The sequence below is a fragment of the Fukomys damarensis genome, unplaced genomic scaffold (genome assembly GCF_012274545.1).
Source record: "Fukomys damarensis isolate Sample0158 unplaced genomic scaffold, DMR_v1.0_HiC HiC_scaffold_7, whole genome shotgun sequence".
NCBI classification, from domain to species: domain Eukaryota; kingdom Metazoa; phylum Chordata; class Mammalia; order Rodentia; family Bathyergidae; genus Fukomys; species Fukomys damarensis.
The window spans coordinates 20,389,991-20,402,511 of NW_022900919.1; the positions used below are offsets into that span (position 1 = coordinate 20,389,991).

Sequence of the window (12,521 nt, forward strand, 5' to 3'; positions counted from 1 at the left end):
CTTCCTTTTTTTTTTTTTTTTTTTTTTTTTTTTTGGTTTTTTGAGACAGGGTCTCACTATGTAGTGAGACTGACCTGGAACTCACTATGTAGCTCAGGCTGGTCTCGAACTCACAGCAATCCTCCTCCTCAGCCTCCCAAGTGCTGGGATTACAGGCATGTGCCACCATGCCCAGCCAGTAGCTTCCTGTTCTTCAAGAGAATGTCTAGGGAAATCACTCTGCTGGTATGGCCCTGGGCCTCCTCCTGTATGTCCACCTGAGGGTGTGTGGCAGAGGCCTTGATATGACAATTTGGGGACCAAGGGACTACAACGAGAACGTGTTCTATGTACAAGCCCCCCATACCATTTCTGGGGTAGGGCTCCACCCACTCTGGGGGTCAGGTGGGCACTGCTCCTTCCTCCCAGTCTTTGCATGGAGGAGCATTTACCCACACTGTCCTTGGTAAGCTCGAGCTCAGTGGGCTATGGCTCTGCTTTTTTTTTTTTTGGTGATTGAACCCAGGGCCTTCATACTGAGCTACATTTCCAACCCTTTTTAAATTCTTTTGTCTTGAGGCATGGTCTTACTAGTTGATAAATTGCCCAGAGTGGCCCTGAACTTTTGATCCTCCTGCCTCGGCCTCCCAGAGTGCTGGGATCTCGGCATGTGCCACCACACCCAGTAGAATCCACTTTTATTCCCCGGCTTTATTTCCGTTTATGGCATTGTACTCCTTCCTGCCAGTTCAGTTTCTGAAGTAGCAGGTGTTCGTTTACTCTCTGAAGTGCAGAGTGAAACAATAGGGAGGGTTTTTGCAAGCATGTACCCATTGTAACTGCAGGCCACTTTTGGGCTGTTCCAGGTCAGGAAGCACATCTGAGACAGAGCTGTGACACTGTCAGAGGAGGAGGGAGCCCACGACGGGCACTAAACAGCTGTTCAGGTTCTTCTAGGTTGGGAGGGCTGTACTCTGTTCTAGGCTTGTAAGACTTCTAGATCTGAATCAGGCTGGCTGATGGTATAGAAAACCCTTCCCTGTCTGGTGCTTCATCGAGACAATAAACTCAAGCCCTTAAAATACTCAATGTGTATTAGCACTGTTGGCCCTCTCTCTGTCTCTGTCTCTTTGTCTCTCTGTCTGTGTCTGTCTGTCTGTCTCTCAGAACATGCACTTACATTTAAAATCTTGCAGGGCCTTTTGCAGCAGAGTCATCATCGGTCCATTGATGGACCGTTTGCAGGTGCCCCTGACAGGTGTGCACTGTACCCAAGGCCAGAGTGCTGCTCTGTGGAACCTGATGAGTCACATAAGGTGAACCCGGCCCTCACAAGTGCTCCGAGAAAGCAATTAGGCAACAATTTGCTTCCAGACTGGAAGTGTCTAGGGGCAGTTTCTTTCACAGGGGGAGGTCACTCACCACAGGTCACCCTCTGAGGTGGCTGGGTTGCCTCTGGGGAGTACCCAGGGTGGAGTGGATGGCTCTTGGGGAGGAGAGAAGCGGGACACTGGTGTAATCTCTTATTTCATTATTTTACTGGTCTCCGCTTGACACTGCTTCCTGGAGTGCTGTACCCTTAGGAGAAGGGACCTTGTACACATCCTGTGAGCCCCTATGTCTGTATTCTACCATTGCACTTCTTTCCTTGGAAGCTGGCTGGCTTGCTTTCTTCATTCCTTTTTCTTTCTGTGGTGCTGGGATCAAACCCAGAGCCTCCTCACACATGCTGGGCAAGTGCTCTACTACTCAGCTACACCCTCAGCCTTCCACATTTCTGTCTTAGGAATCTCTTTTAAAATCTTTACACCTTCTGGGAGAGGCCATAGTCTTAATAGTTCATCAAACTGTAGCTTTAATTATGAGGAATTAATGAGTCAGCTGAGAGAAAAGACTGGGGCCAGGAAGCCCCTGGGAGCAGGGGCAAGTGCAGGGAGGGACACAGTCCTGCCGCAGAGGAGAGGTGCTAGGCCCATCTGGTGGTGCTGTTGGCTCAGTATGGGGTCCAGCGTGGGCCAGCATTGGAGGTGGAGTTTGTGTGGGATCTTTAATTGTTGGGGAGAGTACTTTTTCTCTTGTTTAAAAAATAATATATGTCCAGTTAAAATCAATTGGGAACATTGGAGGAGAAAACACATTCCTTGTGATTCCTCTTATTGACTGAGGGGTGGTGTGTATGTGGGTAGAGTGGCGTGGCCCCTTTAAATGTAAGTCAGACGTGTCCCCCTCCACCCCACGTTTGTAGCCTTGTATCAGAGTTGCCCAGAGCTCTCGAAGTAGCCTTCTGTCACTCCTGCCACCCTACATCTCCTGCCTCTAAACCTTTCTCTAAGCCCTCTGTCCCCTGCAGCTGCATGGCTTGCTCTCCTCTGCTTCAGATTGAGAGGATATTCCCTGCAGTTTCCAAGTTTGGGTGGGAACTCTAGTTGAGATGTCTGCCTGACTCTGGCATTGGTGTGAGTCTGTCTCCTTCCAGTGGGCTGCCAGCCACAGGGGGCAGTGCCTGACACACAGAAGGTGCTTAAGTCACACTCTCGAATGAGTGAGTGAATGTGCGTGCCCGTGGGAGTGAGGTGTGCATGGGGAGAAGGGCTGGGAAAGGCTGCAGCTGGAAGCTTGGAGGGAGGAGCTGGGATGGGTCTGTGAGTACTCTGAGGGAAGGTGACCTGTGGAGTGAGCCACTGCGTGGTGATGGGACGAGTGGTCTCAGGGAGGCGTGCAGAGTGACCGTGCGGGCAGGCGAGGTGATCGGGACGGGCTCAGCAGGCAGGAAGGGAGCAGATGACTTTGGTGAGATGTAGTTGATGGTGAGGTGCTCCCACTTGGAGTTTGTCGGTGCATGGAGTGGGTTTTGGGGGCAGGTAGGCTGAGGAAAGGAAGGATCCTCTGGTGTTGGTGGCATCTGTCGGGCTGGTGGTCCTGCCCTCACCAGGCCTGTATCTCGCAGAGCACAGGCCAGAGGGGGTCATCTTTTCTTTTGGTCCCTGTGTGAGGGTGGCAGTCTATGCTTCTTCCAGCTGCATGTTCTGTCTTGATAGTTTTTGTTTGTCTGTTGGTTGGTTGGTTTTTTTGGTACCAGGGATCGATCTCAGGACCTTGTGCTTGTCAGCGGCTGTGCTACTGAGCTACATCCCAAGCCCCTATCTCCAGTGTTCCTCAGGACAAACTGTCATGGGTTGGATTAGTTGACTGGAGATACTTATTTCTAAATGTTTTCTGTTTCTTCAGGCTTCTAGCCTTTTTGATTTTGCTTCTTCCTTCTTTCTGTGGTGCTGGGGATTGAACTCAGGGCCTATGCTAGGCAAGTGCTCTACCACTGAGCTACATCCCCCAGTCCTCTCAACTCTTTTATTTGAGATAGTTTTACTAAGCTTCCTTGTCTGACCTTGGATTTACAATCTTCTCACTTCAGCCTTTGGAGTACTGGGATCATAGACCTGTGCCACCACACCCAGTCTTCCAGCCTGATTGTGTTCCTTTTTTCTGTTTTTGAGACAGGGTCTCCCTTTGTAGTTCAGGCTGAGAATTCACTATGTAGCTGATGCTGGCCTCAAATTTATGGTGATTCTGCAAGTGTAGCACCATCCCCAGCTCCAGCCTTTTTTTAAAAAGGCTTTTCCTGTCAGGTGCGGTGGGGCATGCCTGTAATCCCAGCACTCTGGGAGGCTGAGGCAGGAGGATTGCTGTGAGTTTGAGGCTAGCCTAGGCTACATAAGGAGACCCTGTCTCAAAAATCAAAAATAAATAAAAATGTATGAATGAATGAATGAATGGGCTGGAGGCTAAAGATATAGTTCAGTGGGAAGGCCCTGAGTTCAATCTGCAGTACCAAAAAACAAAATAAATAAAAAGCCTAACAAAGTTCAAGACCAGCCAGGGTAACATATCAAGACTTTGTATCAAAATAAAATAGAGAACTCAGAGAAATCTCATTGGCCAAGAAAAACACACCACTCCACCATCTAGAAATGTACCCAGCTCATAATGTGAAGATCAAAGCAAGACACAGGCCAGCAGGAGACACACTCCTGGCGGTATCTTGAGGACCCTGTGTGTGCATTCACACAGATCCATGCACATGGCCTGTGGGTCACCTGTGGGCAAAGGTACTTCTCCTGTAAATACACAACTATCAATTGTGTGCTGGATGGAGCTTGAGGAGTAGCTTTATATCTATATCTATATCTATATATTTTTTTTGTTGTTTTTTTGAGACAGCGTCTCACAATGTCATTGAGACTGACCTGGAACTCACTATGTAGCCCAGGATGGTCTCAAACTCACAGCAATCCTCCTGCCTCAGTCTTCCAAGTGCTGGGATTACAGGTGTACGACACCACACCTGACTATATTTTGTTTCTTTAATGGAAAACTATAGCAACTGGTATATATCATTACAACTTTTGTGGGGGGCATTTAAGACAGGGTCTCGCTATGTAGTTCAGGCTGGTCTTGAATTTACTATTTAGTCCAGGCTGACCTCAAACTTGGGGTGATAGGCCTCAGCCTCCCAAGTGCTGGGATTATAGTCATGCATTATAATGCCTAGCTGTAAATTTTTCATAAAGGAAAAATAAGAGCATTTGAAAAAAGACAAGGCTGGATATGGTGGTACCTGTCTATAATTCCAGTACTCAGGAGGCTGAGGCAGGAGGGTCACCATGAGTTTGAGGTTGGCCCTGGCTACATAGTTCAAGGCCAGCCTGAGCTATAAAGAGAGACCCTGTCTCAAAAAAAAAAAAAAAAAAACAGACATTGGAGTAGAGACCTAATGGGAATAGCTGAGGAAAGAATGATCTAGGTGAGAGAGAAGCCAATATCCAAGCCTTGGAGGTAGCTGAGGACTTTGGAGCTCTATGAGGACAGTGAGGAGAGGGAGGGCCACCCTGGAGTTCCAGGGTCAGGGTTAGGTAGCTGACCCAGCTCTGGTCTGGTCTTGTTTTGTTTTGTCTTTTCTGACAGTCCTAGGATTGAACCCCCAGGGCTTTCCCAGAGAGCTACATTCCCAGCCCCTCCTCCCCCATTAAATTTTGAGCCAGAGTCTCACTAAGTTGCCCTGTGGGTTCAAATTTGTGATCCTTCTGTCTGCCTCAGCCTCCCAGCCAAAGTGTTTTTAATGTGCATCCAGGGCTGAGAATCACGAGTTCAAGGGTTGAACAAACCCTTTGCTCAGTATTTGATGGTGGATACTGGATGCTCAGTATTTAAATGGATAACTGAGTAGGAAGAGACTTCAGCCCCATTTCTATGAGAAGGCTAAGACAGAACCTTGTGGCTTTACAGGAATAACAGGAATCTTCCATAGCAGTTACCCTTTTTGGTTTGTGTGTCTTTTGTAATCCTATTGCTTTACCTCTCTGGACCGCAATTTCCTTGGAGCAAGTGGCTTAAACTGAATGATTTGCTAGTCTTTTTGGCTCTGACAGGCCTTAATGTTTCTGGAAAATGTGCTGGAAAACCCTCTAATCTAGAATAATGTTCTGGAATGGTGTTTTTAAATCCTATTCTTACAGCATGCTGAGGGGTGTCATAATGGAGGCAGGGGTACAGTGAACATCTCGATACCAGACCAAAGGGGAGTTAGTGCCACATCCAGTAGTGCCCTGGCAGAGGAGAGTGTTGGGAAATGGGAAATGTAGACACTGCCTCCCAGTGCACAGCTCAATGCAGTGTAGCCCTCCTGGGTCCTGGACCCTGGGGCTCTTCTGGCTCACTCCTTGGAAGCTTCTTTCTTTCTTTCTCTCTTTCTTTCTTTTCCTGGTATGGGGTCGAACTCAGGACCTTGTGCTTGCCAGGCAGATATAGCACCACTGAGATACATCTCTGGCCCAGTGAAAGCTCCTTTCAAAGATGAAACAGTATGCTGTGACCGTAAAGCTGTGCACCTCTAGGTGTGAGCAGTGTTGACCCAGGAAGAGCCTGAGCCCAGAATCCTTGGTCTTCTCCATATGTGTCCTGCATATGAGAGGCTCTCTGGGCAGCCTGGCCCATGGCCAGGGTGCCAAGGTCACCCTGGAGTAAATAACCAGGTGCAGCCACTGGAGCACTTCAGGACTTAGTTACTGTTGAACAACAGACCCTAGACACCCTTTGTCCCTGGTCTTAGACTTTTGTCCTCATTTAGACATTACAATGTCTGCTTGTTAATGTTTTAAAATGTGAAGATCCAAGCTGGGCAGACACTTCGGGAAGCTGAGGTAGTAGGCTTGCAAGTTGGAGCCCAGCCTGGGCAACTTAGCACATCCTGTATCAAAATAAAATGGAAAGGGTTGCGGGTGTATGCAGCTAAATATGAGCCCCTGAGTTTAATTCCCAGTACTGGGAGGAAAAAAAAAGGAAAGAGACCTTTGCTTCTGTCATTTATGATGGACTGCTGACCAGAGTTAGGTTTGTTTTGTTTTGTGTTTTGGTACTGGGGATCGAACCTTCACACTTATCTACATCCCCAGCACTTTAAAAAATTTAATTTTTGAGACAGGGTCTTACTAAGTTGCTAAATTACCCAGCCTAGGCTTCAACTTGCAATCCTCCTGCCTCAGCCTTCCAGAATGCTGGAATTGTAGGTGTGTGCCACCATGTCAGCTTTCACCAGTGTTCGTGAGCGCTATCTAGTGTGGCAGGGTAGATTAGGCTGGGCATCCCTTACCCCACTATCTGAAAACATGCAAGGAAAAGCTTGCTGGCCATGGTGTCTGGTGGCAGACACGTGTTTGCTGGGTGGCAGGCAGTGTGGCCAGAAGTTTACACACACCACTCACTGAACCTCTGTAAGGGGCCCAGGTGCAGAAACTCGTCCAAGATCTCACAGCTGGTGAGCAGTCAGCTAGGTTTTGAACCTAGGCAGGTTCTGGGTGGAGTGGTGGAGGGAGGGGCCAGGTCTGGGCTGGAAGGGGTTTGCCTTTGACTACCTGTGCGGCCTGCTTTGAATTTATGTTTGAAGATTTTCCTGAGGGTCTTATCTACACTGGTATGAGTATAATTAGGTTTTAAACCTTTTCCTTACTTTAACATTTGTTTTTAAATCCACTTAAAAACATTTTGTTTTTCTTCTTTCCGTAGGTGGTGTTTGGACACTAGACCATGTGCCTAGGTAGTTTTTCCTTTCTCCACAGCTCAGCTCCCCCAGCAACGCTCACCACACCCTTGTTTTGAGAACCTCACTAAGGTATGATGTCTTGAGCTGGCCTTAAGAGCTGCGTTTGGACACAAGAGGGCTTTTCTGTTTCTTGGGTTGGTTTTGTTTCTGTGGTAAAATATGCACAAGAAAATTTATCATTTTTATTTGTTTTGTTTTGTTTTTTTTTTTGTTTGTTTGTTTGAGACAGGGTCTCACTGTGTAGTTGAGACTGACCTGAAACTCACTATGTAGCCCAGGCTGGTCTCGAACTCACAGCAATCCTCCTGCCTCAGCTTCCTGAGTGCTGGGATTACAGGAGTGTGCCACCACGCCCGGCAATTTATCATTTTTAAGTGTACAGTTCACTGGCATTAAGTGCATTCACAGCCATGTAGCCCTAAGCTCCACTCATTTCCAGAACCTTCTGTCCAGTCACCTTGTAACTCAACCCATCAAACGGCTGCTCTTTGCCTCCCTCCTCCACACCCCTGGCCCCACTATTTGATTTTCTGACTGAATTTGCCTATTAGGAATGTCATATAAGTGAACTCATTCAGAATGTGTCTCTGTGCTTGGTTTATCAGTTAGTATAATATCTCCATGTTATAGTGTTCATCAGAAATTTTTTCTTCTTATTTACTTATATTTTATGATTCTAGAGATTATACCCAGGACCTTACCCATGCCAGACAAGTGCTTTACTGCTGAACTACAGCCCCAGTGGCTTCCTTTCTAAGGCTGAATAAATAATACTGCATTTGTGTATAGCCTGCATCTTCTTTAGCTGGGCATGCAGGATCCTTGGGCTGCTTCAGCCTTTTGGGTATTGTGCCTGATGCTGCTGTGAACAGGGTATGCTGATAGCTGGAGAGCATGCTTTTGGTTCTTTTGAGTCTATACACAGAAACACAATTGCTGGGTCATGTCCTTTTTCGTTTTGTTTTGATTTTTGAGACAGGGTCTTGCTATATAGTCTTAAGTTGGCCTTGAACTCACAGTGATCCTCCTGCCTCAGCCTCTCAAGTTCTGGGATTACAGGTGTGTGCACCACATCTGGCACATGTCATTTTCTTTTTTTAATTTTCCAAGAAACTGCCATACTGTTGTCCATAATGGTTATACCATTTTATATTCCCTCTAGAAATGCACAAGGATTTTACTTTTTCACATTCTTGCTAACGGTTGTTATTTTCTGTTTTTTAATTAGTATAATAACTCCCTGATAGGTGTGACTTTGGTGGTTGTCTCACTGGACCCTTGGTGTCCACTAGCCAATGGCTGGATCCTTATGGTCCCATATTTCACAAAGGAAGGAAAAACTCATCTGGAGCCAGGGATGTGGTGTCATGCCTACCTGGCAAGCACAAGGTCCTGAGTTGGTTCCCGTTACCAACAAAACAGAACAAACTCATCTGACATAGGCTCTATGTACTCTACCCTCAGATTCAACAGTTAATGATTCTGGCCAGTCATTTTCATTTATTTGCCTTCCTGGCTCTCCTCCTGTCCTGTGATATTTTGAGGCAAATCCCAGACATCACATCATATTGTCTATGTATCTTAAAAAAATATACTTTTATTTTAGAGATAGGATCTGGCTCTGAGGTCTAAGTGATCCTTCTGCCTCAGCTTTCAGGTGTATAGCTGAGCTTACAGGTGTGTGGCACCAGGCCTAGCTAAGAGCAAGGCACTTAGTGTTGCTTTTTTTTTTTTTTTTAAATGGTACCAGGGATAGAACTCAGGACCTTGTGCTTACAAAGAAGGTGCTTTGCCACTGAGCTAAATTTCGGCCTTTTGTGTTGCTTTTTATCTGGGGATGGAAAGGCACATCACACAGATGTTTGGATGGAGTGCAGCCCTGTTGATCATTCCCATAGTCCAGTGGGGACCCATGTAGGGCATTTGTGGGAACGCAGTGGGGCTTTGGCTCTTTTACCAGGTGAGGGTGGTGGTGCAGGGTCTCCTGGCCAGGGCCCTGCTCTTGTGCAGAAAGCTGAGTGCCTGAGATCTAAGCAGTCACAGTGAAAGAGGCTCCAGAGCTCTGTGGAGAGAAGAGGGAAGAAGAGGTAGTGAGGGAGAGAACAAGTAGAATGGGGCAGAGGATGAGAAAGTGCACAGACGGTTCTGTCCACTGGCTTGCCTTTTTGTGGTGTGAAAGTGGCAGCATGTTGTAGGTCCTGCAATTTGGTCCTCTTCCTGTGGTTGCTGGGAACAGTCAATCCCCAGATCCCAGAAGGAGCTGCCATCCCTATAGCTGTATTCTGCTGCTATTCCTGAGTACTCCAGACTCTGTAACTTACAAACAGTGCGAGTTTATTTGGCCCACGGTTCTAGTTCTAGAGGCTGGAACTTCTGAGGTTGAGAAGGCGCATCTGCTCAGGTCCTTGTTGTTGTCATCAGTGGAAGGGTTATCAGGCACACAGGAGACAGAGAAAATCTGGCTGAACTCATGCTTTTGATCAGGAACTGCACCTGCCTTCATTATAGTCCATTCATGAGGGTGGAATCCTGTGGCCTAATTGCCTCTCAAAAGCCCAACCTTTTATGCTGTCATGGTGTTGATTGACTATCAATAGGGAGGCTGTGGCAGGAGGATTCTAAGTTCAAGCCTAGCCTGGGCAACTTAGCAACTTTGGGGGGTCCTGTTTCAAAGTAAAAATAAAAATAAAAGAAAATAAAGGGCTGGGGAATGTAGCTCAGTGTGAGGGCCCTGGGTTCAACCTAGTATCAAATAAAACAAAACCCCAAAACTGTGCAAATTATGGAGGGAATGTTTTAAGCACAGCAGTAGGGTAGGTGTGTTCAGTACGTTACTGACTTATGATACTTTAAGCTTACAATGAATTTCCTGGGAACATAACCCCATGGCACACTAGGAATGTGTGTGGTGGAAGGAAGAGGGGGACGAGAGAGCAAAGGCTAGGAGAGACACTAACCAGCTACTGACTGTCGTGCTGATCTGTGGCCACCATGGAGACACCCTGACCTGAACAGCATGCTTCCTGCAGGTGTCCCAGTGAACCTTTCCCTTAGAGAATTGCTGGGATGGTCACCTGCTTATGGCAGACACAGTTGGTGGCAGCCTCAGAGCAACAGATGTGTGGCTGCCAGAGGAGGGGAGAGTGATCCTGTGGAGTGGCCACTTCCTCTGCTGAGGTGGAGGTTTGGTTTCCAACAGGTCTGAGGCTCTTAGCTTCTGGCTTAGATTTGGGGTCCCCATGACCCAGAGGTGATGCTTGTACAAGGTCCAGTGGGAGGGCTGCCCCCAGGGTATGTGAACAAACGGAGCCTGTCCCCTTCTGTCAGGTCCACAGTGGAGTGCCCAGCTAGCATCGAGGTCTGTGAACAAGCAGGGCCCAAGGAGAGGAGGATGGAGGATGAGATTCCTCGTCTCAGCTGTGTAGACGCTGTGTGTCTGTGCCTGGTTTCTGCTTCTCCCTCAGCTTCATAGTCCTGCATGAGCCTTGCTCTTTCCAGTTGTCTTTGTCTTTAATATGACAGCTTTTTTGAGATGTAATTCACATGCCATGCAGTTTACCCATTTGAAATGTGTTGTCGGGGTTTTTAGTTGCTCACAAATCTGTCTCACCTCTCCTGAAGAAACCCATGGTTCCCATAACACACCTTCTCTCTCCTCTAGTGTGGAACTGACCCCACCTTCCAGGAAGACATCCTTATCTCCATCATTTGGCCAGAAGGCATCTTCCATTGATAAAATATGTAAATTTGATGAGCTCTTGCCAGCTATGGTGGTGTGCACCTGTAATCCCAGTGCTCAAGAGGCTGAGACAGGAGGATGTCTGCAAGTCTGAGGCCATCCTGAGTAACATAGTAAGTTCAAGGCCAGCCTGAACTATCTAATGAAACTGTCTCAACAAAACAAACAAAAACCCCAAAACAAAATAATAATCAGCCCCTAAAAGGGCCCAGGATTTGTAGACTGGTGCTATGTTAGTCTCTTCCTACTGGTGAGGCCCCTTTACCCCTGAAAGTCTATAAAGTTTTAAACGGTTAGGTATTATAGGCCAGTGATAGTGTATGTTTAGCAAAACATGGCCCTGGGCTCAGTCTGTAGTGCACATCTGTGTGTGCAGGCACACACACAGAGGGTTTTGTTTTTGAGATAGCCTCAAACTCACTGTGTAGCCCAGGCTAGCCTGCAACTCCCAGCAATCCTCCTGCCTTAGGCTCTGGGATTGAATGCTAGGATTACAGGCATGTACCACCATGCTGGTAGCTCTGTCCTACTCTCTTGGTGAGTTAGTTTCTAGTAAACAGGGTGGCACTTACACAGACAGTGGAGAAGTGAACAGTGGTGTATGTCAGTGGTGCTAAGTGCTGTAAGAACAGCAGACTGGAAGCACTGAGTTTGGGCTTGGACTCTCCTGTCTTAGAGAGCGCCTGACAAAGGGACAAGATTGCAGGCCTGGTGGGCATTTGGAAGCTCCCTCCAGAGATGTGGAACAGGAGCCACCATGCACTTGGGGACAGCAGAAAGGCTATGCCAGGCTGTGCTGGCTGCGCAGGACTGGCTGCCTTGGGTGGCCATGGTTGCCGCAGGTTTCAGTGCAGGAGGGCATGATATGATGCCATTTTGAGAGCAGTTTTGGCTTCTGTGTTGGGCCTGACTGTAGAGTCCCGAATGGCAGCAAGAGTCCAGCCTGTAGGCACTGGCAGGGGTGGAGGAGTGGCTTAGAGGCTGGAGTTGGGGAAGGTGACTGGATGTGTCTGTGGTTGGCAGTATTTGCTTATGGATTGGATGAAGGCTTGAAGGAAAGAGAGGCTGTGGCCAAAGCAACTGGAAGGATGGAGGTGTCATTTACTGAAGTGGGGATGATTGTAAGAGGGAATCGAGAGTTAGATGTTAGACATGTAAAGTGTGAGATTTCTGGTAGGCATCTGAGTGGAGAGCTCATCTAGAAATCCCAATTAATAATTCAGTGCATGTCTACTGAGGAACCTTACTGAAATAACTAGAATGGAGATAGAAAGTCATTCTGTGGGGAAGAATGTAGCATGCAGGGAGCATGAGGGAATGGAGGTGACATCTGTAGGGTTTCTGTGCCCTCATGAGCCTTCAGGGGCCCCAGGGTTGCCCCAGAGTAGGGCCTGGCCCTCCAGGTTGTGTCCTCTGTAAAGACAGCTGTATGTATTGGCATTTGGTGACTAGTGCTTGTGCCCCACCTCTCCAAGCCACAAGTCTCTGTGTGTAAAATGAAGAGGTTGGACTAGACCAGGTGCTGGAAACAACTGGGAGGCTTTGCCCCAGAGTGGTGGCCCAGGCCAGTTGGCCATCAGTGCGTGTCACCCCATGGTGCTCTTTGTGGCCAGGCCAGCAGCAGTCTTCTGGTGGCATTTGAAGGCCAGTAGACAAAGCATTTATTTGTTTTCTTATATATATATGTGTGTGTGTGTGTGTGTGTGT

The 12,521-nt window shown here is 47.7% G+C and overlaps 1 protein-coding gene across 5 annotated transcripts in view; it reads left to right on the plus strand.

The window, feature by feature from the left end:
• The window catches only part of Znf592 (zinc finger protein 592), a 46,396-nt gene that overhangs the window by 1,867 nt on the left and 32,008 nt on the right, over positions 1 to 12,521 (plus strand). For 4 of the 5 annotated variants that reach the window (XM_010621120.3, XM_010621122.3, XM_010621118.3 and 1 more), the window contains exon 2: positions 7,039 to 7,144. The gene's annotated coding sequence lies outside the window, so the exon portion shown is untranslated. Of the gene's footprint in view, positions 1 to 7,038; positions 7,145 to 10,894; positions 10,928 to 12,521 lie in introns of those variants that run through there. The other variant, XM_010621119.3, reaches the window with a different exon arrangement.